The sequence below is a fragment of the Ranitomeya variabilis genome, chromosome 6 (genome assembly GCF_051348905.1).
Source record: "Ranitomeya variabilis isolate aRanVar5 chromosome 6, aRanVar5.hap1, whole genome shotgun sequence".
Lineage (NCBI taxonomy): Eukaryota > Metazoa > Chordata > Amphibia > Anura > Dendrobatidae > Ranitomeya > Ranitomeya variabilis.
The window spans coordinates 44,601,819-44,625,827 of NC_135237.1; positions in this window are offsets into that span (position 1 = coordinate 44,601,819).

Below are 24,009 nucleotides of genomic sequence, written 5' to 3' on the forward strand. Positions count from 1 at the left end.
CTTTGATTATCGTGGAGTTTTTTCTGCATTTTTTATGCGTTTTACACTTGTATTTGAATCATTGCAAATTTGAAGAAACATTTTAATGTTTTGTTTTAGTACATGACATCTTTAATTCTGCACTATTTACACTATTTACATGCGTTTATTTTTTTCAGGCTGTCAGTAGAAGCCTATAGGGAAAAAGCGCACAGTGGGCAGAGTTTTCAGGAGATCACATTCACGTTGCTTGGACCATTAAACGCAGCAGATTTTCTACACAAAAAAAACCTGCAGTATTTACATGAAATGTAAACAGTTACCTAAAAATTTTGTTGAACAAGTAACAAAAATAGATCTGACACTTGTAAGGTTACATTCACACAATGAATATTTGCTGAGTTTTTGATGTTGCAGATTTTCTGCAGCATTACTGCACCAATTAGCTAAATTAGGTTACTTGAATTTTTCACATGCTTTTTCATCACGTTTTTGACCATGCAGTTTTTGGCTAACCAGAAATGGCCATGCATACAAATAATAAACATGTACAAACTGATGCCAAAAAGCATGCTTTTTCAAGGTAAAAATTGAATAATGAAGCACAAATATTTTACAGTTTTATGTACAGTGCTTGAACATGAGGCAGGATGGGGACATTAAATAGATGCAGCCCATGTCACGAACTGAACATTATCGATTAACTTTTTCCCCCTTTTTAATCTGTAGTGTAACTTACGTTTGGTTTGTCTTTCTATGATTAATATAGCTGTATTCTAGAATATTCCGAGAATTTCATCAGTGTTCAAAAAGCTGTGCCTTGTGTAATACATGGTCTGTCCGTGGATTCTATCATCAGACCCCCTTCATGTGCTGCACATTACATCCCTTTACAAGCCCCCTGGACAAGGAGCCTGCACTTTTCCGATCTCTATTAGGGCAGCACAGGGAATGCCTCTTCTTCTTCTCAAGCAATTATGCCTTTCAGTGTTTGCCATTCCCAAAGTGCTGGGGCTGCCATTAGTTCTCCCCATTTAGCTTTCACCTAATCTTGTTCCCCGAGATTAGTCTGACCATTTGTGTATACTGACAATTACTGTAACCATATTAATTCTATTATGCTCAGTAAGTGCAGACTCTGAAGATTTACAGCAAAAATACAGGAGAGAAGTATGGTAAATTGCAATTATTACTAGTAAAGAGCAGAGGCCTCTAAGATCCGGAGACATTGCTTGTGGATTCAACCTATGTTCTCTTGGTGAACCTGACAACATACATTGCAATATTGACAAAGACTGGCTCCCTACACTGCAGATGCTGTACATAGAAGCCACAGATTGGGGTTAACCTTCAAATTCCTCCCAAACATACATGGTATGTTAAAACCCAAGAAAAATATAAAATAAGCATATACCCTGTAATAAGTAAAAAATAACAGAAAACTGAGTCGGAGCATAACCTGAATAACATGCATGATATAAAAGCATGTCCACACTGGCCACAGAAACAAACAAAACCAAAGAAAAGATAATGTGTGCATACACCCTAGTGAAAATAAATAAGGAAAAAAGCAAGTGCATTAAATAATAAACATAGGGTACTTAGTTAACACTGTTTTTGATTTTAAAAAAAAAAAAGCATAAAGCTGTCCCACCGCGACAAGGTGCACCCGATTTTGACAGGACCTACACTTTCCAATGCTAAAACCTACCCTGTGTGAATAGTGGCTGAGAGTCACCAGATCCCAACTGGAAATAAGTAAATAGTAATAGTACATGTAAATAACATAGGGGACTTGGTTAACACCATTTTGATCAAAAAAGTATAAAAGCCATACCACCGCGACAAGGTGTTCCCGATATGGATGGTCCTATTCCATTTCTCTAGTATTAAAACCTCTCCTTAGCTCCATTAAAATGGAATTCCACACACAACCTGTCATCATGAGTGGCAATTAAAAAAAAAAGCATCTAATTGTAGACATCCTCTATAAACTAAACCCCTGAAAGCCATACGTGATGTAGATATAGCGAACATGTGTAGCGACCCCATGATGATCACATCGGGTTCACAGTCTTTATCATGGCTGCACGCATCATTTAAAATTGCAATAAAACAAATCAGTCTAATTTCATAAGCGCAATCATGTTCAATTTGCAAATAATCATCCGCCCCATTTCAAGTGAAAGCCGTTCCGAAATATGTGAAATCCAGAGCCAAAGGCTAATGCAATTTATACCCAGCGAAATCCTTTTGTGCATCATCAATGCAATTTGCCGGGAGTAGAACAAGACGAAGTGCGATTGTTTTTTTTTTGCGACTGAGATCTATGTTTAACTGCTTCAGGTCTGGATGAGTTAAGCAGGGTATCTAATTATCTCTTGCACTACTGCAACATCCATCTCCATCAAGCCGTGCACAGCTTCAAGTGGTGTTATTCTCCATGTCCCAATGGGAGGCAAGAATGGTTATTTCTGGAAAGCTTCTGACTGTCAGGCTTAAGAAGACCCTAAGGCATTTCAAATCTTTTAAATACCGGTAGCAAATGTAAGGAGCTGTCAGTGCAGAGAGCTGAGCGCACATCCCTAATACAGAGAGAGCCTCCGAACCCACTGTATAATCAGACGTACAATTAGATGCTCGCCTATTACTCTTTGAGGTCTAATTGCACAATTTCAATGACAATGGAGGATTTCTGGCTTGCCAATAGTACAGAAAGTAGGTGTCATAAGAAAAAGATGATGTACTTCTCACTCTAAGGTCATGAAAAAAAATGAAGCCTATTTTGAAGACTGAAGATTGAGAATACCCAACTTTCATTCAACTTACGTGACACCAAAGCAGGTTTATAATAATAAAGAGTCATGAATGATACATGCATATAAATATACTTGACGTGAATCTGTCAGCAGGTTCTTGCCTTGTAATGTTAGCGCAGCATGATGTAGGGGCAGAGACCTTAATTCCAGCGATGTCACTAGGCTGTTTAAAAAAATCAGTGTTTTATCAGCAGGACATTATCACTGCAGGACTAGGTGTTTTGTTCCACCCCACTATTTGTTCCACCCCACTACTGATAAGCAGCCAATCAGTGGTGGGGGTGGGGTTAGATAGAGCTCACAATTTCTGCAATCCGTAAACTAAGTGATACATCCCTGGAATCAACATCTCAATGTCTCTACATCATGCTGATGTCAAATTACATTAAAAAAATCTGCTGACGGATTCCCTTTAAGGTGTACATGGGAATGTACCTTTAAAGGGGTTTCCTACAAGCAAAGTACATTTTAATCAATAGATCTTGAAATAATTACTCTCTAATATCTGTGTCTGACCGTACAGGAATATGTCCTGTTCATACCACAGCTCCTGGGCAGAAGAGGAAGTAAAAAAGTATACATATAAAGGATCGCTACTTCCAACAGGTGGCGCTATAGAGTTTAAGTCCTCTTTTTCTCAGAAGAGGCAATTTGCATACATATAAAGAAAGAACTTGGCACTCAACTTAATGCTCGTGTGGATTTTTAATGTAGTACCCAAAACGTTTCGGTCCTATTTCCAGACCTTCATCAGTTACGTACTAGTGGTGTAATACTGGTATTAATGACAATGATGTCAGTGGGCATGCCGTGGTCTGCGTCTGTTTTAAAGCGCTGACCATAATATAGAAATATCGGATGGACTTGTAAGTCTCATAACGCAGTTTGTGCCGGTGTCCAGACGCGGTATCCCCCGCTGGACCATCCGATATTTAAGACCGAAACGTTTTGGGTACTACATTAAAAATCCACACGAGCATTAAGTTGAGTGCTAGGTTCTTTATAGTTTCACAAGGTGTGGGAACCTACCTTGGCACCACCCACTAGTAGTGCACACGCCTTTTCTTCCTACACTGTAAACAAGTGTACAGACATTACAGCAAGGGATAACAAATAATTATTTCTTTGAGATAAAACATTTAAAAAAAAAACCAGGTAGGGAAATACTTGACCTCACATCAGAATGGGCTGAGATCTCATGCTGTAATGTCTGTATACTCTCTTTTGCTTCCTCCCCTGGAGATGTGGTATGATCAGACCATGTTCCTGCACGGTCAGACACAGCCATTACACAGTACACAGCAGGGACACATTTATAAGATTATCTCAGCACAGGAACATTTTATTTAAACACATCCAATTGTGGAACCTATTATTACAAGATCTATTGATTAAAATAAATTTAAAGTTAACTTTGTTCGTGGGGAAATCCCTTTACCTATCCTGATCTGAATGGCTTGATGCATGGGGCTATTGATTAATGAGCTTGGAACAGTTTTCTAACATTATTTCACTGAATATAATGGTGTTCATGCTGAACGTCATAGGGTACCGTCTCACTATACGATTTACCAACGATCACGACCTGCGATACGACCTGGCCGTGATCGTTGGTAAGTCGTTGTGTGGTCGCTGGGGAGCTGTCACACAGACCGCTCTCCAGCGACCAACTATGCCGAGGTTCGCTGGTAACCAGGGTAAACATCGGGTTACTAAGCGCAGGGCCGTGCTTAGTAACCCGATGTTTACCGTGGTTACCAGCGTAAAAGTAAAAAAAACCAAACCGTACATACTCACCATCTGATGTCCGTCAGGTCCCTTGCCGTCTGCTTCCCGCTCTGACTGAGTGCCGCCGTACAGTGAGAGCAGAGCACAGCAGTGACGTCACCGCTGTGATCTGCTCTCACTTTCCGGCCGGCAGACAGTCAGAGCAGGAAGCAGACGGCAAGGGACCTGACGGACATCAGATGGTGAGTATGTACGGTTTGTTTTTTTTAACTTTTACGCTGGTAACCACGGTAAACATCGGGTTACTAAGCGCGGCCCTGCGCTTAGTAACCCGATGTTTAACCTGGTTACAAGCGAACGCATCGCTGGATCGCTGTCACACACAACGATCCAGCGATGACAGCGGGAGATCCAGCGACGAAAGAAAGTTCCATACGATCTGCTACGACGTACGATTCTCAGCAGGGTGTCTGATCGCTGCTGCGTGTCAGACACTGCGAGATCGTAACTATATCGCTAGAACGTCACGAATCGTGCCGTCGTAGCGATGAAAATGCCACTGTGTGACAGTACCCATACTCATTATCCATTAACTCCCTTCCCTTCCTTGGAACCTTTTTCCTACTTTTAAAACCAGTTCTAGAAGGGCCCCTAGAAAAAAACTGACATTTCGGGCAATACAATGTAAGAAACAAGAGATATTAGAATCGATCTGCCAGGATTATATTCCTCACCAACCGTTACATCGATGCCTCTACCTTGTGCCAGTCATTGCACTGGCTACCCATCCACTCCAGAATCCAGTACAAAACTGTTACCCTCATCCACAAAGCACTCCATGGCTCAGCACCACCCTACATCTCCTCTCTGGTCTCAGTCTACCACCCTACCCGTGCCCTCCGTTCTGCTAATGACCTGAGGTTAGCATCCTCAATAATCAGAACCTCCCACTCCCGTCTCCAAGACTTTACACGTGCTGCGCCGATTCTTTGGAATGCACTACCCAGGTTAATACGATTAATACCCAGTCCCCACAGTTTTAAGCGTGCCCTAAAAACTCATTTGTTCAGATTGGCCTACCGCCTCAACGCATTAACCTAACTATCCCTGTGTGGCCCATTCAAAAAAAAAAAAGCAAAAAAAACTTGTGTCTCATACACTGTATACAGTTAATAGCCCTCTGTGTCTGTACTGTTACATACTTAGGCAGTTAACTGGTTCATGCAGCTTTACATGAGCAACCGATCCTTAAGGTACCGTCACACTCAGCGACGCTGCAGCGATATAGACAATGAGCCGATCGCTGCAGCGTCGCTGTTTAGGTCGCTGGGGAGCTGTCACACAGACAGCTCTCTCCAGCGACCAACGATCAGGGGAACGACTTCGGCATGGTTGAGACTGTTTTCAACGATGCCGAAGTCCCCCTGCAGCACCCGGGTAACCAGGGTAAACAGTCAGTGCAGGAAGCTCTCGGCAGCAACGCGTAATCCTGTGGACGCCGGGGGACGTGACAGACATCAGAAGGTGAGTATGTAGCGTTTTTTTTTTTAGTTTTACAATGGTAACCAGGGTAAATATCGGGTTACTAAGCGTGGCCCTGCACTTAGTAACCCGATGTTTACCCTGGTTACAAGTGAACACATCGCTGTATCGGCGTCACACGCCGATACAGCGATGACAGCGGGTGATCAAGCGACGAAATAAAGTTCTGGACTTCTAGCTCCGACCAGCGATATCACAGCGGGATCCAGATCGCTGCTGCGTGTCAAACACAACGAGATCGCTATCCAGGACGCTGCAACGTCACGGATCGTCGTCGTTCTCGCTGCAAAGTCGCTTAGTGTGAAGGTACCTTTATACTATGGCTGGTCCAAATAACGAAAGCAATTGTTACCATCCACCTCTCGTGTCTCCCCTTTTCCTCATAGTTTGTAAGCTTGAGAGCAGGGCCCTCATTCCTCTTGGTATCTATTTTGAACTGTGATTTCTGTTATGCTGTAATGTCTATTGTCTGTACAAGTCCCCTCTATAATTTGTAAAGTGCTGCAGAATGTGTTGGCGCTATATAAATAAAATTATTATTATTTATTAATCGATTTGCAGGTTATTGGTCCATAGGCCAGGTTAGTAATCTGTGTAAAAACATCTCCAGAATCCGACCTTTTCTCACCATTGAAACTGCTAAGACTCTTAGGGTATGTGCACACGTCCGGATTTCTTGCAGAAATTTCCTGAAGAAAACCGGAAATTTTCTGCAAGAAATCCGCATTTTTTTTTTTCCGTTTTTTTTCCGTTTTTTTCGCGGTTTTTTTAGCATTCTGCAAGCATAATTAGCTTGCAGAATGCTAAAGTTTGCCAAGCGATCTGTAGCATCGCTTGGAAAACTGACTGACAGGTTGGTCACACTTGTCAAACATACTGTTTGACAAGTGTGACCAACTTTTTACTATAGATGCAGCCTATGCCACATCAATAGTAAAAGATAGAATGTTTAAAAATAATAAAAAAAATGGTTATACTCACCCAGACATCTCAGCGGCGTCCGTTCCTCTTCCTATAGCTGGTGTGTGTGCGCAGGACCTTCCATGACGTCGCGGTCACATGACCGCTCACGACCAATCACAAGACAGTGACGTCATCACAGGTCCTTCACCGCACAGCAGCTATAGGAACCGAAGCGGCAGCATGCAGCGGTGAGGCGGGAAGACATCGAGGGTGAGTATAGGACTATTTTTTATTTTAATTCTTTTATTTTTGACCAATTATATGGTGCCCAGTGCGTGGAGGAGAGTCTCCTCTCCTCCACCCTGGGTACCAACCGCACATAATCTGCTTACTTCCCGCATAGTGTGCACAGCCCCGTGCGGGAAGTAAGCAGATCAATGGACTCCTAGGTGTGCGGAATCCCCGCAATTCCACATTTTTAATGAACATGTTGCTTTTTTTTCCGCGATGCGATTTTTTCGCGGAAAAAATCGCAACATTTGCACAAAAAATGCGGAATACACTGTAAATAATAGGAGGCATATGTTAGCGTTTTTTTCGCGTTTTTATCACGTTTTTATAGCGAAAAAACGCGAAAAAAACGCGAAAAATCCTGAACGTGTGCACATGGCCTTACTGTCGCTCTTATTCATTCTCGTCTGGACTACTGCAACTCTCTTCTGATTGGTCTCCCTCTTACCAAACTTTCTCCTCTCCAATCCATCTTGAATGCTGCAGCCAGAGTCATATTTCTGTCCAGCCGCTTCACCGATGACTCCATCTTGTGCCAGTCATTACACTGGCTACCCATTCGCTACAGGGTCCAGTACAAACTCATCTCTCTCACCCACAAAGCTCTCCACAGTTCTGCACCGCCTTATATCTCCTCTCTCATCTCTGTCTATCGCCCTACACGTGCCCTCCGTTCTACAAATGACCTAAGACTAACATCCCCTGTAATCCGAACCTCACACCTCCGTCTCCAAGACTTCTCTCGTGCTGCGCCAGCTCTCTGGAATGCACCTCCCCAGACGATCAGACTGATACCTAGCCCCGACCTATTCAAGCGCGCTTTAAAAACCCATCTCTTCAAACAAGCCTACCACATCAACTACTCAGTAAACTAACTTTGCCCTGTTCCCTCCTTCCAAATATTACTCTGAATCTGCACCCTACTATTCATCTGTCTCCACACCCTCCATGCACGCGATAACTGCACTTGATACGACTATTGTACTTAAACACACGGGCTGATGACCGGATCATGCAGCTTTATATGAAAATCCCTATTTATTATAATTGCCAGACCTGAAATAACGAGCACTTTTCACCTATTGTGTCCCCCCATTTCCTTGTAGATTGTAAGCTTGCGAGCAGGGACCTCACCCCTAATGTCACTGTTTAAATTGTCTTAACTTGTATTGAATTTATTGTTTGTACAGGTCCCCGCTTAATTGTAAAGTGCTGCGGATTATGTTGGCGCTATATGAATAAAAATTATTATTATTATTATTATCTGTGACCAAGGATAAGAGGTCTGCGAATCACCTTACTGCCTGACATTCCTGGCTCTTCTGATTAGCCGGGTTGGTGCAATGTCATCATTGCAGAGTGACGCACACACAACGTCATATCTGCTCGGGAATGTGGGGAAGTAAGATTCTCAGGCCTCCTGTCCTGCAGTCACAGATTACTGCCCTGGCCGATGGACTAGAGTCCTGAGAATCGATTCTCCCCAATCGTGACCCATGGATAGAAGTGGTGCCGTTTCGGTAAACAACCATGCCAATAAATTCTCCCATGTCTACTCCCAACAATTCTCCCAACTCAGTGTATACTTTTGGTCCTTGGCCATAATCTTTACAGTATCCTTGCAACATATACTCCATTTACCAGCAGCACCACCAGAGGGAAATTACACAGTGAACATTCAAGCTGGGGCAGGACTGGCTTCCCTTAAAGGGAATGTGTAATCAGGTTTTTGTGTTTCGCACATCAGTTTATTCTCTCATACATGAAAAATGGTCTGTGATTTTTTTTTTCCCCATTTGCTTAATCCATTTTTGATTTGTGTGTCAGTCCTTATTTCTTCCGTTTCTGTTCAAAGCTAAAAAAAAAAAAGTCTTAGAATGACTTTTTGTGTTTAAATAGGTAGGAAAAAGCTAAGACTTTTTTTTTTCAAGGGCAATTGACATCTATTGGTTGAGTTTAATTCAAAACATGGAGCAAAGTAGGATATATCTTTTTTTTTATTGCAATCTATCAGCAAAAAGGACATTTGAAAAGGTAAGTTCATGACAATGGTTTGGGAAATCCATCTGCAAAAATAACATATGTCACATATGTACCAAAAACACAGATTGTTGAAAGACCCCTGACATGTATTTTTGTTTTTCCTACAACGGCCACTTGGACCATTTTAGATTCCTATTCTTTCAGGAAGAGTTTTCTGCGGGCTCATTATAATTAGAGGTGGGATTATAATGACAGGTAAAACCTCTATACACAGCTGATAACACAGGATCCACCAATGACAATAGGCGATGTCACAGCTGACCCTTCACCTTTGCACACGCGAATTAAATGCATCAATACAAAACATGCTGTCAGTCTATTACTGCCAACGTACAGTATTTATGAATTTTCCGAAACAGGAAGTAGATTGTTATTTTAGGGTTCTTGCCCCCTTATCAGTGTAGAGCAGAGTTTGGCTGAGTGAATGATACTCTTGGTACAACTTTGGGGAGAGGTTGGCTTTCATTCAGGAGACCAGAAGTGTATGGAGTCTCATTGGTAATGCTTTATAGGCTAAGGGTAAGCAAATTATCTCCCATGACAAAAATATCTTGCTAGTTCCATCCATAGGAGGCAACCACCATGTATGTTTTAGAGATCCTGCCTGTTCTGGCTAATAAAAGACTGTCCCGGGGTGCCAGCGGGGTCCCTCTGTTTGCTCAGAATTTTTTAATAGGGTATTTAAAATAAATCTATAAACTAGACAGCCTCTGTAATATATCCTAAAGTATAGTTATTGTACAGAGTAATAGGTAATTTCAAGGCTGCACATGTCTGTTCCTCAATTTCAAAGTATGTATGTTTGCCGCTGACTGACATCTCAGATAAAGGAGATTATAGTTCTGTTCCTAGACTTTCTGACAGGTTAATTCCTATGTAGCTATTCTTAAGCAGCGGTGAGGTAATTAGAATATATCACATCTCCTTGGAGGCTCATTCCGCCATTTACCTGTTGTTGTTTTTTTTTTTTTTTTTTTAAAGTAATGCAACCATTTCTCCTCTTGCTTAATCTGTGGCAGATATAAACCTGGGAGCCCTTTTTCCACTGTTGTGGGGGTCCTTGTGTCATCCCACAAGCAGAGAGGAAGGATGAAAATGTAAAGGAAGCTTTTGGGAAGGTCACAGAAGAGCATCCTTCCTGTGGGTCCGTGAATAAATTGATGATGAGGGGGCTGTACACAGATACAAGTTGAGAGGAGACAAAACAATCAACAGCCTCGGAGGACAGAGAAAACAGGTTGTAGAAAAGAAGGAAAGCAGATGAAAAGGAAGTAAATGCAGGATAGAAGCTGTGCTGATATATGAGCAGTGAAGACAGGAGCACCCTGGATACAAACAGACCTCACATCCAGCCTATATTACTGGGAGGGATACTCCCACAAGAGAAACATCCGACACTTGGACTAAGCTCAAAACTTCATATTGGGCAGAACATGAATGAAAGAATGAAGATTGTAGGCTAAAACATAAAAACACTAACACATAGTACAGTGTTATTACCCAAAGGTAACCACAAACATTCAAAAATGATTCTTTTCATGTCAAAAGTGTTCATAACTGTTAAGCTCTCATCATGTTTTGCTTTTATACATATGAAGCGATAGCCGGGGTACCACCACGGTGCAGGAAGACTACTGTTCACAAGGTGAGGTGCAAACAACAACGGGTAGATTTATTGGAAGGCAAGGAATGAAGTGGATGAGGAAGATGCAAACGGGTATGCAATGGCAAAAGATAATTTACAAGAGTTATATTCTTTAGCTTGTCCATAAAATAACACGGTGCCCAAACTTTTACAGACTCAATATACTGTATGTCACACAAAGTAAATGCAAACAATAAACAAAGAATGATACTACTCTACGTATAACCTCCCTGGCCTTTACTAAGCAGGCCTCACGGCTGCCGTGTTCTGACTATTGAAGCCTACACTAGGCCCTGACATGTGCACAAAACAGGAACAAACTCACGGTGATGTTGTGGACTCTGATCCAGTCCCGGGGGGGCCCCAACAGTCTAGTATGGTGGTGCGCACGGCTTTCTGTCAGCTCCGTGAAATGTGGTCTTCTCCTTGCTTCTGGGTCCTGGAGGTGCTTCTGGAAACTGTTACTCCCTTTCTCGGTATCTTTGTGGCTCCTCGAACTAACACAGGACAGCCACCCTCGCTGCACCCTGAAAAGTCTGTCAAATCTCACAAGTCCACTCTGTCCAGGCTGTGGGTCCTCTCTTGCAGCTATATCAGGACACAGTTCTCTCTTGCAGCTATCAGCACAAAGTTCTCTCTGCAGCAGCCTCAGCTCACACTCGCTGTTCAGGCTCCGCCACCCCTGCCATCTGCACAGTCCAGTTCATTCACACAGTCTATTGCAGGGGAGAAGCAGAAAATTCCATCCTGCCAGACAAGGGGGTGCAGCTTCTTAAAGTAACAGCGTGTTCCTTACTGTGCATAACAGCACCACCCTCCTACACATAGATGAAAAATTTAAAAAACATACACTCTGCAACATTGAAATTATTACACCAAGGAAGAAAAGTCATGGAATTATTGAAATCGCTGGATGTATAGACCTGCTAATGATATGCAAATGATGAAAATAATGGAAACTGAATCTTTTAAATATCTCGATTTATTTGCGCAGTTGGCCATATAACTGGTTCCATGACTGATCCATTTTGTACTGCAAGTGAAATTTTTTGTCTGTGTTTCAATTTCAGTGTTGAGTGTATATACCTAATATATATAATAGACAACTATTAGCAAAAGAGTGACTACTTGTCTAATAGAAATTAACGAGATAGACCTGTCTTTGGACAACCCCTCCTCAATTAGCATGTTTTCCTCCAGTAAAATAGCAAGACTTTTATTCGCTTCCGGTGACGGCGCTGTTCCAGCGGTGTCAGCACTGGCTCTCCTGGGGAACACATCCCATTATTATGTCATGGCATCTCTGCGCCCAATCAGCACTAGCTTCACTCTCCCCACCTTTGGACAAATTAGACATCAAGGGGAGTTCAGAGATGTGACTGGCCAATCACTTCATCTTGATGTCTTATACATTACAATGTCACGCAAGTCCTGGGAGACCCAGTGCTGACACCGCTGGAACAGCACAGACTTCGGAGGTAAGTATATGTTATTATTTTACTTGGGGCAAACATGCTGATTGAGAAGGAATTGTCTGAGTAGTGGACACCCCTTTAAGACACTTTTGCTTTAACTATCTCACTTCTCTCTTCAATGCATGGTGTCCATTTTTTTCAATGGGGATCAATGGCAAACCTTTGCACTGTAAACTAAACCTAGCCTGGCATGACATTCTAAAACATTTGGAAAATCTTCCTTTTTTTTTATAAATGTTATTAAAAATAGAAATTTCCCAAGGGTTAAATATATTCACAAAGTCCCCTTTTTCATTTCTGTATATAATGTACGTTACCTCATTTACATCTATAACTATGTATCCGAAGCCAGGACGTTTCAATGTGAATTTTGTCATGTCATCGCTCATGATATTTATTTTCGTGTGTATTGCTTTCCGTCTGGAGAGTTACGGGGCTCTCCACATCCCAGCAATGCAGCATATGTTTGTACTCTGTAAAATCATGTTAATAATTAGCTAAGAGGTGGCAAATGCCAAACACCCGCCACCGCTGTGACACTGTAATTCCAAGAAGCCAGTGCTCGCTGTGCCTGCTGCATGACCTCCAGCAGGTAACGGGTTAACAGGCATCTAGCCAACAAAGGCAGATACAGGGGAACCTGGGATACTGGAGAAGATACAACAGGACATTGATCTGAAGTACAAAGCAAAAGGCAACAATACAGCGTTTGAACAAAGGGAAAGCCAATCTGCTTGAATGGCGGAGACACAGCTCAGACCTGAACCAACATGAAATCTCGATGAGTTCTTGGAGATTGCTATTCACAGATCATTCCCAGCCAACTGGAGCGATCATTGTCTCCACTATCTCAATAGAACGTCGTACCCCTAGAATCGAAAACTTCCAGGTAGTATAGGCTTTCCACCAGCTGACCATGCTTGCCGGTCTGTGGTCATTCAATAGCCTGTTTATGCTCACAGGACCATAAATAATAGATCGTTTAGGGCGCAAATGTTCTCGGCAGCACAGATCCTGTTTACACAAGATGATGCGCTGCCAAGAACTATGATCTTTTAAGTAAGCCAAAAAATCATTTCGCCATACAAACATTTTGCTCATTCATCAGCTGATCAGCAACCTGTTTGCATGGTTATCGGGAAATTAGCATTTCTTTGAATGCTCATTGACGCTCATGTAAATGGACCTTAGGCATCGATTCTTCAGCACGGTGGCTCAGTGGTTAACCTTGCAGCGCTGGAGTCCTGGGTTCAAATCCCACCAAGGACAACATCTGCAAGGAGTTTGCATGTTCTCTCCGTGTTCCCGTGGGTTTCCTCCGGGTTCTCCGGTTTCCTCCCACATTCCAAAGACATACTGATAGGGAATGTAGATTGTGAGCCCCAATGGGGACAGTAATACCAAAGCGTCGCGGAATATGATGGCGCTATTTAAGCAATGCATAATAATAATAAATAAATATTATGAGCTGTAATGATCGTTGCCACTTCCGCAGAATATGAATACCACATACATGTTTTTTCCCTCTTTACCATGTTTAATTGTAAAGTGCTGCAGAATATGTTGGCGCTATATAAATAAAAATTATTATTATTATTATTATTATTATTATTATGTTTGTGTCAGTAGTCACTGTAGTTCTGGCATTTTATTGAAGAACTGTGCTGCAGAATAAATACTGGTTGTTCAACATATGTGTGAAATAAAACATGGGCTCATCACCAGCAAGCAATGGCTGCTCTCTATAGAGGACTGTACTAGAAGAATAACTATTTTAAAGGAGTCAACTGGTACCGTACATTCGATTTTTTTTTTCTCAACCACTTATCCAAAAATCATAGAAATCCAACGTTTTTTGAGAACCCTTTGGTAAAGAATAACGAATCAACTATTAGTTGAAGTAAAGTCTACCAAGAGTGCCCCTTTCTCTGGAGGACCAAGCATACACCTCTCAGATAGCAGGGTAAACCCAATACAAACTCTTCAATGCTTCGTTTCTCCAGTGGAGGCGCTGTAGGGCAATTGCTCACTTGCTGAGAGCTTTCCTTAGAAATTACTGCTGATCGCTGGTGATCTCAGCAGGAGGACACCTTGTGGTTATTAAAAGACCATTAAAGCAAATGGACTTTGTCAAGAGTGGACAACCCCTATAGAGACTTTATTGGTATGGAACCCCATCTTCTATAATTGTTGGGGAGTTTTATTTTAACAACTTTTTGAATAAACTTTTGATAACCAATTTTGTTATGCAAAAGATAGGACAGTGCAGCTGTCATGTAACAGCGACACCTCCGGCAGGGCCATGCGGCGAGTGTCACTGGTCCCCTCGATTCCTGGGCCGCCCAGCACCGGTCCGCTCCACCTCCTAAGCATATCCATCTCATATGCTGTAACAGGAAAATAGCTTTGATTGATTCTGACAGCTGCATATGTAAGGACATCTTTATGGGCAATTGTACCTGATTAATTTAAGCAAATAGCTTGGCAAAACAATGAAGTTTAAAATTAAAATGTAAATTGACCTCCCGTGAGAGTTTTCCATGCGTAAACACTGTAATTGCTATTTCAGTGTCTAAGTGCATGTTATGCTTTTCATGGGAAGCGATCAGTGCGCAGGGTGTCAGCAATTTTCCATATTTAGCTCTTTAAGACTCGCGTGTAAATCGGACAAGTGCAATGCGAGAAAAAAAAAGCCGACCAATGTTATTCAATGAGGCAGCGCAGATCTGCGTCTTTTTTCTCAGCTGTTTTTTGGCATGGGAAAAAAAATCGCAGTAAGCTGCAATTTCAGTCTGAAAATGGGTAGAGTTACAAAAAAAAATTGCATGCCACACGGACCGTCAGTACGGCACCCAACGCTTAGAGGTACATTGCAATTCTGTGGCATAGGAGACTGTAAATGGTCCTATAAATGATTAATAGCTGCCGAGTAAAACGGATTACACACAGATGACAAGTGAGAAAAAATCGTCCCTCTCTCCAGGATGAGAACAAGACCAATTTTTTTTATACACTAGTGTGAACAAAGAATTGTACGTAATAAATGTTATAAATGGTATCTTATCTACATGTTTTATACAGCATAAGGATCTGTGCAAACATTGCTTATTTGTAACTTACAGATCTGACGGCGATTTAACACCTTCATGCCACAGACCATTTTTTGTTTTTTTCCCCAGAGCCATAACTCTTATTTTTCTGACCACATAGACATATGAGGGAATTCTTTTTGCGGGCTGAGTAGAACTTTTGAATGACACCATTCATCTTATCACACAGTGTACTCGAAAACGGGAAAAAATTCCAAGTGCGGTGAAATACCAAACATGTCCATTTTTACTTTAATTATTTCAGCGGTTTAAAAAAAATCTGAAAAACTATTTTTGGAGTTGTGTCGCCATTTTTATTTTTTTGTTCGATGGAGCTGTATGATAGCTTATTTTTTGTAGGGCAAGATGACGTTTGTAGTAGTATTATTTTGAAATAGATGTGATTTTTTGATTGCTTGTTACAGCATTTTTTGTGGAATTGTGGTGACTAGGGTTGAGCGACTTTCATTTTTTTAAGATCGAGTAGGGTTTTGGGAAACCCGATTTTGTCCAGAGTCGAGTCGAGTGCAGTCGGCCGATTATCGCTAAAAGTCGGGGATCGACCGAAACACGAAACCCAATGCAAGTCAATGGGGAAGCATAGTCGGCAGTGAGTGGAGGCCAGGAAAACACCTACAGTGCCCATTTTAATGCCAAAAACATCCATTCTTGTTTCTGAAGCTTGTCAATCTTAATTAACTTTATAATAATAGTTGGGCATAGGGAATTGGGGGTCATTTGGCAAAAGTTGTGGGGGGAGTAGGGCCGGCTCAAGTTTTTCGTGGGCCCAGGAAATGCGGACTACGTCACGGCGGTGTTGCAGGGAAAGGTAATTATTTAAAAGTTGCAAGTGCTGTGATCCTGAGCAAGCAGGGGGGGGGCCCACTCGTTCGCATTGCCACTGGCACAGGGCCCCTCAAAGTACGGCGGTGTGTTTGCATGGCGGGGGCGCCTCCCACCAGCAGCGACACTTTTGCGTACTCTGAGGGGCCCTGTGCCAGTGACGTCGCCAACGAGTATGCCCCCCCACCTGATGAAGGAACCTGCACTTTCATCTGCACCTTCCTCTTTGTCCCTGTGTAAGGTGGTATAACATGCGGGAAGGGGAACCTTACTTTCAGCAGGGACAGATTCTGGCTGTGTAGAGTACAAGGGGAATGTAGTGGTCTCGGTCAATGTACCAGCAGACTCATTTAGCAGTGGCTGGGCAATGGGCAGGATGAGGAGGAAACAGATATAGGGCCAAAGAATAAAGTAGGCTACATGCAGTTCAAAATTGGTAACAGGACTAAACAGGCGGCATTGCTTTGTTCAGTGGAGTAGCAAACCCAAGAGCAGCAGACACTGTTTCAAGGGCCTAACCACACTAGTAGGCCAAATGCAGTTTAATATCTGATAGTATAGGGCGAAAGCCAGAATGTGGAAGCTCAGCTTTGTTCAGTTGAGGACAACACCAGGGAGGGGCAGACACCTTTAGTAGGCCGGAAAAGCCTATTGCATTTTTTAAAATGGTAATTTGGAGCAGAAGGTTGAAGCTCAGCTTTATTTAGTTGAGGGCAACACCAGGGAGGGGCAGAAGCCGTTAGTAGGCCCTAACCACCTTTTTTTTTTTTAAAACCACATAATGAGAGCCGGAAGGTTGAAGCTCAGCTTTATTTAGTTGAGGACAACACCAGGGAGGGGCAGAAGCCGTTAGTAGGCCCTAACCACCTTTTTTTTTTTTAAAACCACATAATGAGAGCCGGAAGGTTGAAGCTCAGCTTTATTTAGTTGAGGACAACACCAGGGAGGGGCAGAAGCCGTTAGTAGGCCCTAACCACCTTTTTTTTTTTTAAAACCACATAATGAGAGCCGGAAGGTTGAAGCTCAGCTTTATTTAGTTGAGGACAACACCAGGGAGGGGCAGAAGCCGTTAGTAGGCCCTAACCACCTTTTTTTTTTTTAAAACCACATAATGAGAGCCGGAAGGTTGAAGCTCAGCTTTATTTAGTTGAGGACAACACCAGGGAGGGGCAGAAGCCGTTAGTAGGCCCTAACCACCTTTTTTTTTTTAAAAACCACATAATGAGAGCCGGAAGGTTGAAGCTCAGCTTTATTTAGTTGAGGACAACACCAGGGAGGGGCAGAAGCCGTTAGTAGGCCCTAACCACCTTTTTTTTTTTTAAAACCACATAATGAGAGCCGGAAGGTTGAAGCTCAGCTTTATTTAGTTGAGGACAACACCAGGGAGGGGCAGAAGCCGTTAGTAGGCCCTAACCACCTTTTTTTTTTTTAAAACCACATAATGAGAGCCGGAAGGTTGAAGCTCAGCTTTATTTAGTTGAGGACAACACCAGGGAGGGGCAGAAGCCGTTAGTAGGCCCTAACCACCTTTTTTTTTTTTAAAACCACATAATGAGAGCCGGAAGGTTGAAGCTCAGCTTTATTTAGTTGAGGACAACACCAGGGAGGGGCAGAAGCCGTTAGTAGGCCCTAACCACCTTTTTTTTTTTTAAAACCACATAATGAGAGCCGGAAGGTTGAAGCTCAGCTTTATTTAGTTGAGGACAACACCAGGCAGGGGCACACAGACAGACTCCTTTAGTAGGCCTGAAAAGCCTATTGCATTTTTCAAAATGGTAATTTGGAGCAGAAGGTTGAAGCTCAGCTTTATTTAGTTGAGGGCAACACCAGGGAGGGGCAGAAGCCGTTAGTAGGCCCTAACCAAAGTTGAAGGCCAAATGCAGTTTAATTTCTGATACTATAGGCCGAAAGCCAGAAGGTGGAAGTTCCGATTTAGACAGTGGAGCACAATTTGAATTAGGGACTGCAGACAGACTTAGTAGGCTGTCCCCTGTGGACCATGCATCCACCACATTAACCCATTGCGCCGTAATGGACACGTAATCTTCCGTGGCCATGCCTACAGGTCCATGCGTCTGTTGTCAGGTGCACCTTTGTACTCACAGATTGCCAGAGTGCATGGACAATGCGGTCTTCTACATGCTGGTGGAGGGTTGGGATGGCTTTTCTCGCAAAAGAAGTGTCGACTGGTTAGCTTGTAGCGTGGTACAGCGTAGTCCATCATGGCCTTATTAATAGTAAATAAAATATATAACTAGGCTCTATGAACTTTTAAATAGGTTCCAGGGGTACACGGGCAGCATTGGTGTGGTCAGTGGAGGAGTATTGCAAGTAGGGGCTGCAGACAGGCTATCAAAGGCCTAAAATAACAAACAGTAGGCAGTCATGGCAGTTTTACATCGGTTACATGGATACACAGGCAGGCACTCCAGGCAGCATTGTGGTCAGTGGAGGAGTATTGCAAGTAGGGGCCGCAGACAGGCTATCAAAGGCCTAAAATAACAAACAATAGGCTCATTGCAGTTTTACAGCGGTTACATGGATAGACGGGCAGGCAGCTTGGTGGTGGTGAGTGGAGGAGTATTTAAAGTAGGGACCGCAGACAGGCTTCAAAGGCCTAACATAAGAAAATGGGCTGGCTGTAGGCACTTTATAATTGGTTCCAGGGGTACACGGGCAGCAGTGGTCTGGTCAGTGGAGGAGTATTTAAAGTAGGGACCGCAGACAGGCTATCAAAGGCCTAACATAACAAACAATAGGCTCATGATGGCAGTTTCACAGCGGTTACATGGATACACGGGCAGGCAGCTTGGTGGTGAGTGGAGGAGTATTTAAAGTAGGGACCGCAGACAGGCTATCAAAGGCCTAACATAAGAAAATGGGCTGGCTGTAGGCACTTTATAATTGGTTCCAGGGGTACACGGGCAGCAGTGGTCTGGTCAGTGGAGGAGTATTTAAAGTAGGGACCGCAGACAGGCTATCAAAGGCCTAACATAACAAACAATAGGCTCATGATGGCAGTTTCACAGCGGTTACATGGATACACGGGCAGGCAGCTTGGTGGTGAGTGGAGGAGTATTTAAAGTAGGGACCGCAGACAGGCTATCAAAGGCCTAAAATAACAAACAATAGGCTCATGGCAGTTTCACAGCGGTTACATGGATACACGGGCAGGCAGCTTGGTGGTGGTGAGTGGAGGAGTATTTAAAGTAGGGACCGCAGACAGGCTTCAAAGGCCTAACATAAGAAAATGGGCTGGCTGTAGGCACTTTATAATTGGTTCCAGGGGTACACGGGCAGCAGTGGTCTGGTCAGTGGAGGAGTATTTAAAGTAGGGACCGCAGACAGGCTATCAAAGGCCTAAAATAACAAACAATAGGCTCATGGCAGTTTTACAGCGGTTACATGGATACACAGGCAGCTTGGTGGTGAGTGGAGGAGTATTTAAAGTAGGGACCGCAGACAGGCTATCAAAGGCCTAAAATAACAAACAATAGGCTCATGGCAGTTTCACAGCGGTTACATGGATACACGGGCAGGCAGCTTGGTGGTGGTGAGTGGAGGAGTATTTAAAGTAGGGACCGCAGAAAGGCTTCAAAGGCCTAACATAAGAAAATGGGCTGGCTGTAGGCACTTTATAATTGGTTCCAGGGGTACACGGGCAGCAGTGGTCTGGTCAGTGGAGGAGTATTTAAAGTAGGGACCGCAGACAGGCTTCAAAGGCCTAACATAAGAAAATGGGCTGGCTGTAGGCACTTTATAATTGGTTCCAGGGGTACACGGGCAGCAGTGGTCTGGTCAGTGGAGGAGTATTTAAAGTAGGGACCGCAGACAGGCTATCAAAGGCCTAACATAACAAACAATAGGCTCATGGCAGTTTCACAGCGGTTACATGGATACACGGGCAGGCAGCTTGGTGGTGAGTGGAGGAGTATTTAAAGTAGGGACCGCACACAGGCTATCAAAGGCCTAAAATAACAAACAATAGGCTCATGGCAGTTTCACAGCGGTTACATGGATACACGGGCAGGCAGCTTGGTGGTGGTGAGTGGAGGAGTATTTAAAGTAGGGACCGCAGACAGGCTTCAAAGGCCTAACATAAGAAAATGGGCTGGCTGTAGGCACTTTATAATTGGTTCCAGGGGTACACGGGCAGCAGTGGTCTGGTCAGTGGAGGAGTATTTAAAGTAGGGACCGCAGACAGGCTATCAAAGGCCTAACATAACAAACAATAGGCTCATGATGGCAGTTTCACAGCGGTTACATGGATACACGGGCAGGCAGCTTGGTGGTGAGTGGAGGAGTATTTAAAGTAGGGACCGCAGACAGGCTATCAAAGGCCTAACATAAGAAAATGGGCTGGCTGTAGGCACTTTATAATTGGTTCCAGGGGTACACGGGCAGCAGTGGTCTGGTCAGTGGAGGAGTATTTAAAGTAGGGACCGCAGACAGGCTATCAAAGGCCTAACATAACAAACAATAGGCTCATGATGGCAGTTTCACAGCGGTTACATGGATACACGGGCAGGCAGCTTGGTGGTGAGTGGAGGAGTATTTAAAGTAGGGACCGCAGACAGGCTATCAAAGGCCTAAAATAACAAACAATAGGCTCATGGCAGTTTCACAGCGGTTACATGGATACACGGGCAGGCAGCTTGGTGGTGGTGAGTGGAGGAGTATTTAAAGTAGGGACCGCAGACAGGCTTCAAAGGCCTAACATAAGAAAATGGGCTGGCTGTAGGCACTTTATAATTGGTTCCAGGGGTACACGGGCAGCAGTGGTCTGGTCAGTGGAGGAGTATTTAAAGTAGGGACCGCAGACAGGCTATCAAAGGCCTAAAATAACAAACAATAGGCTCATGGCAGTTTTACAGCGGTTACATGGATACACAGGCAGCTTGGTGGTGAGTGGAGGAGTATTTAAAGTAGGGACCGCAGACAGGCTATCAAAGGCCTAAAATAACAAACAATAGGCTCATGGCAGTTTCACAGCGGTTACATGGATACACGGGCAGGCAGCTTGGTGGTGGTGAGTGGAGGAGTATTTAAAGTAGGGACCGCAGAAAGGCTTCAAAGGCCTAACATAAGAAAATGGGCTGGCTGTAGGCACTTTATAATTGGTTCCAGGGGTACACGGGCAGCAGTGGTCTGGTCAGTGGAGGAGTATTTAAAGTAGGGACCGCAGACAGGCTTCAAAGGCCTAACATAAGAAAATGGGCTGGCTGTAGGCACTTTATAATTGGTTCCAGGGGTACACGGGCAGCAGTGGTCTGGTCAGTGGAGGAGTATTTAAAGTAGGGACCGCAGACAGGCTATCAAAGGCCTAACATAACAAACAATAGGCTCATGGCAGTTTCACAGCGGTTACATGGATACACGGGCAGGCAGCTTGGTGGTCAGTGGAGGAGTATTTAAAGTAGGGACCGCAGACAGGCTATCAAAGGCCTAAAATAACAAACAATAGGCTCATGGCAGTTTTACAGCGGTTACATGGATACACAGGCAGCTTGGTGGTGAGTGGAGGAGTAGTGCAAGGAGTGTCTGTCCCAGTACTCCCAAAATATAAATAGATGTTAATGTCTCGCAAAACAACCAAAACAAAAAAAAAAGGTGGCATACTTAGGTACAGGGGTGGGCTCATCTACTGAGTTTCTGACATTGTAATTTGGCAGTAACTATTTAATGGTGCCAATATAGGACACAGACACAGACTACTTTAAGTTGCATCATAGATGTCTACAAATTTGTATTGTCAGTGCCAGACATTGAATGATGTCAGCGAATAGACTAAAGATTGGTGGAGCTGTGCGACATAATTTTGCACGTGGTAGAGCACATTTTGAGCTGGGGTAGGGGGGAACTCTCTTGAGGCCGGCGGGACCGCCCCAGGGCCCCTCATGTTACAACGGTGTGTCTGACGTTGGGTGCGCACCACCACCGCCAGAGACACTACATTGTACTATGAGGGACCCAGTAGCAATGCCGTCAACCAAAAGCGAGCACACCCACCTCTTCAGACAAACAGCAGTCTCACGGGTGCTTGCGCCAAGTCGCGATACCACGGCCCCGTGTGGGGAGTTTTGCCATTTAGGGAGGTGTAAACATGTCGTATGCTGTACAATCAGCTGCAGCAAATTAGACATTAGAAAAGTAATTCACAGGCAAGAGCTTTTCATAGGAAAGCTAGGTGTCGGCCGGGCAAGGTGGGGCAAAAGATTTCGAAATCCAGTTGTGGTTCATTTTAATGAATGTTAGATCGTCAACATTTTGGGTAGCCAGACGAGTCCTTTTTTCGGTTAATATTGAACCTGCAGCACTGAATACTCTTTCTGATAGGACACTTGCTGCCGGGCAAGCAAGCTCCTGCAATGCATATTCTGCCAATTCTGGCCAGGTGTCTAATTTGGAGGCCCAGTAATCAAATGGGAATGACGGTTGAGGGAGAACATCGATAAGGGATGAAAAATAGTTAGTAACCATACTGGACAAATGTTGTCTCCTGTCACTTTCAATTGATGCAGCAGTACCTGTCCTGTCTGCGGTCATAGCAAAATCACTCCACAACCTGGTCAGAAAACCCCTCTGTCCAACGCCACTTCTGATGTGTGCACCCCTAACACTCCTAGTCTGCTGCCCCCTGGAGCTTGTGTGAGAACGATCACGTGCGCTGTGTGCTGGGAATGCCTGAAGCAAACGGTCAACAAGAGTTGATTGTTTGGTTGCTAATATTAGTTCCAAGTTCTCATGTGGCATAATATTTTGCAATTTGCCTTTATAGCGTGGATCAAGGAGGCAGGCCAACCAGTAATCGTCATCGTTCATCATTTTCGTAATGCGTGTGTCCCTTTTTAGGATACGTAAGGCATAATCCGCCATGTGGGCCAAAGTTCCAGTTGTCAAATCTCCGGTTGTGATTGGTTGAGGGGCAGTTGCAGGCAAATCTACGTCACTTGTGTCCCTCAAAAAACCAGAACCCGGCCGTGACACGCAACCAATTTCCTGTGCCCCCGTGAAAGTTTCCGCATTAAAAATATACTCATCCCCATCATCCTCCTCGTCCTCCACCTCCTCTTCGCCCGCTACCTCGTCCTGTACACTGCCCTGACCAGACAATGGCTGACTGTCATCAAGGCTTCCCTCTTCCTCTGGTGCAGACGCCTGCTCCTTTATGTGCGTCAAACTTTGCATCAGCAGACGCATTAGGGGGATGCTCATGCTTATTACGGCGTTGTCTGCACTAACCAGCCGTGTGCATTCCTCAAAACACTGAAGGACTTGACACATGTCTTGTATCTTCGACCACTGCACACCTGACAACTCCATGTCTGCCATCCTACTGCCTGCCCGTGTATCCTCCCACAAATAAATAACAGCACGCCTCTGTTCGCACAGTCTCTGAAGCATGTGCAGTGTTGAGTTCCACCTTGTTGCAACGTCTATGATTAGGCGATGCTGGGGAAGGTTCAAAGACCGCTGATAGGTCTGCATACGGCTGGCGTGTACAGGCGAACGTCGGATATGTGAGCAAAGTGCACGCACTTTGAGGAGCAGGTCGGAGAACCCAGGATAAGTTTTCAATAAGCACTGCACCACCAGGTTTAAGGTGTGAGCCAGGCAAGGAATGTGTTTCAGTTGGGAAAGGGAGATGGCAG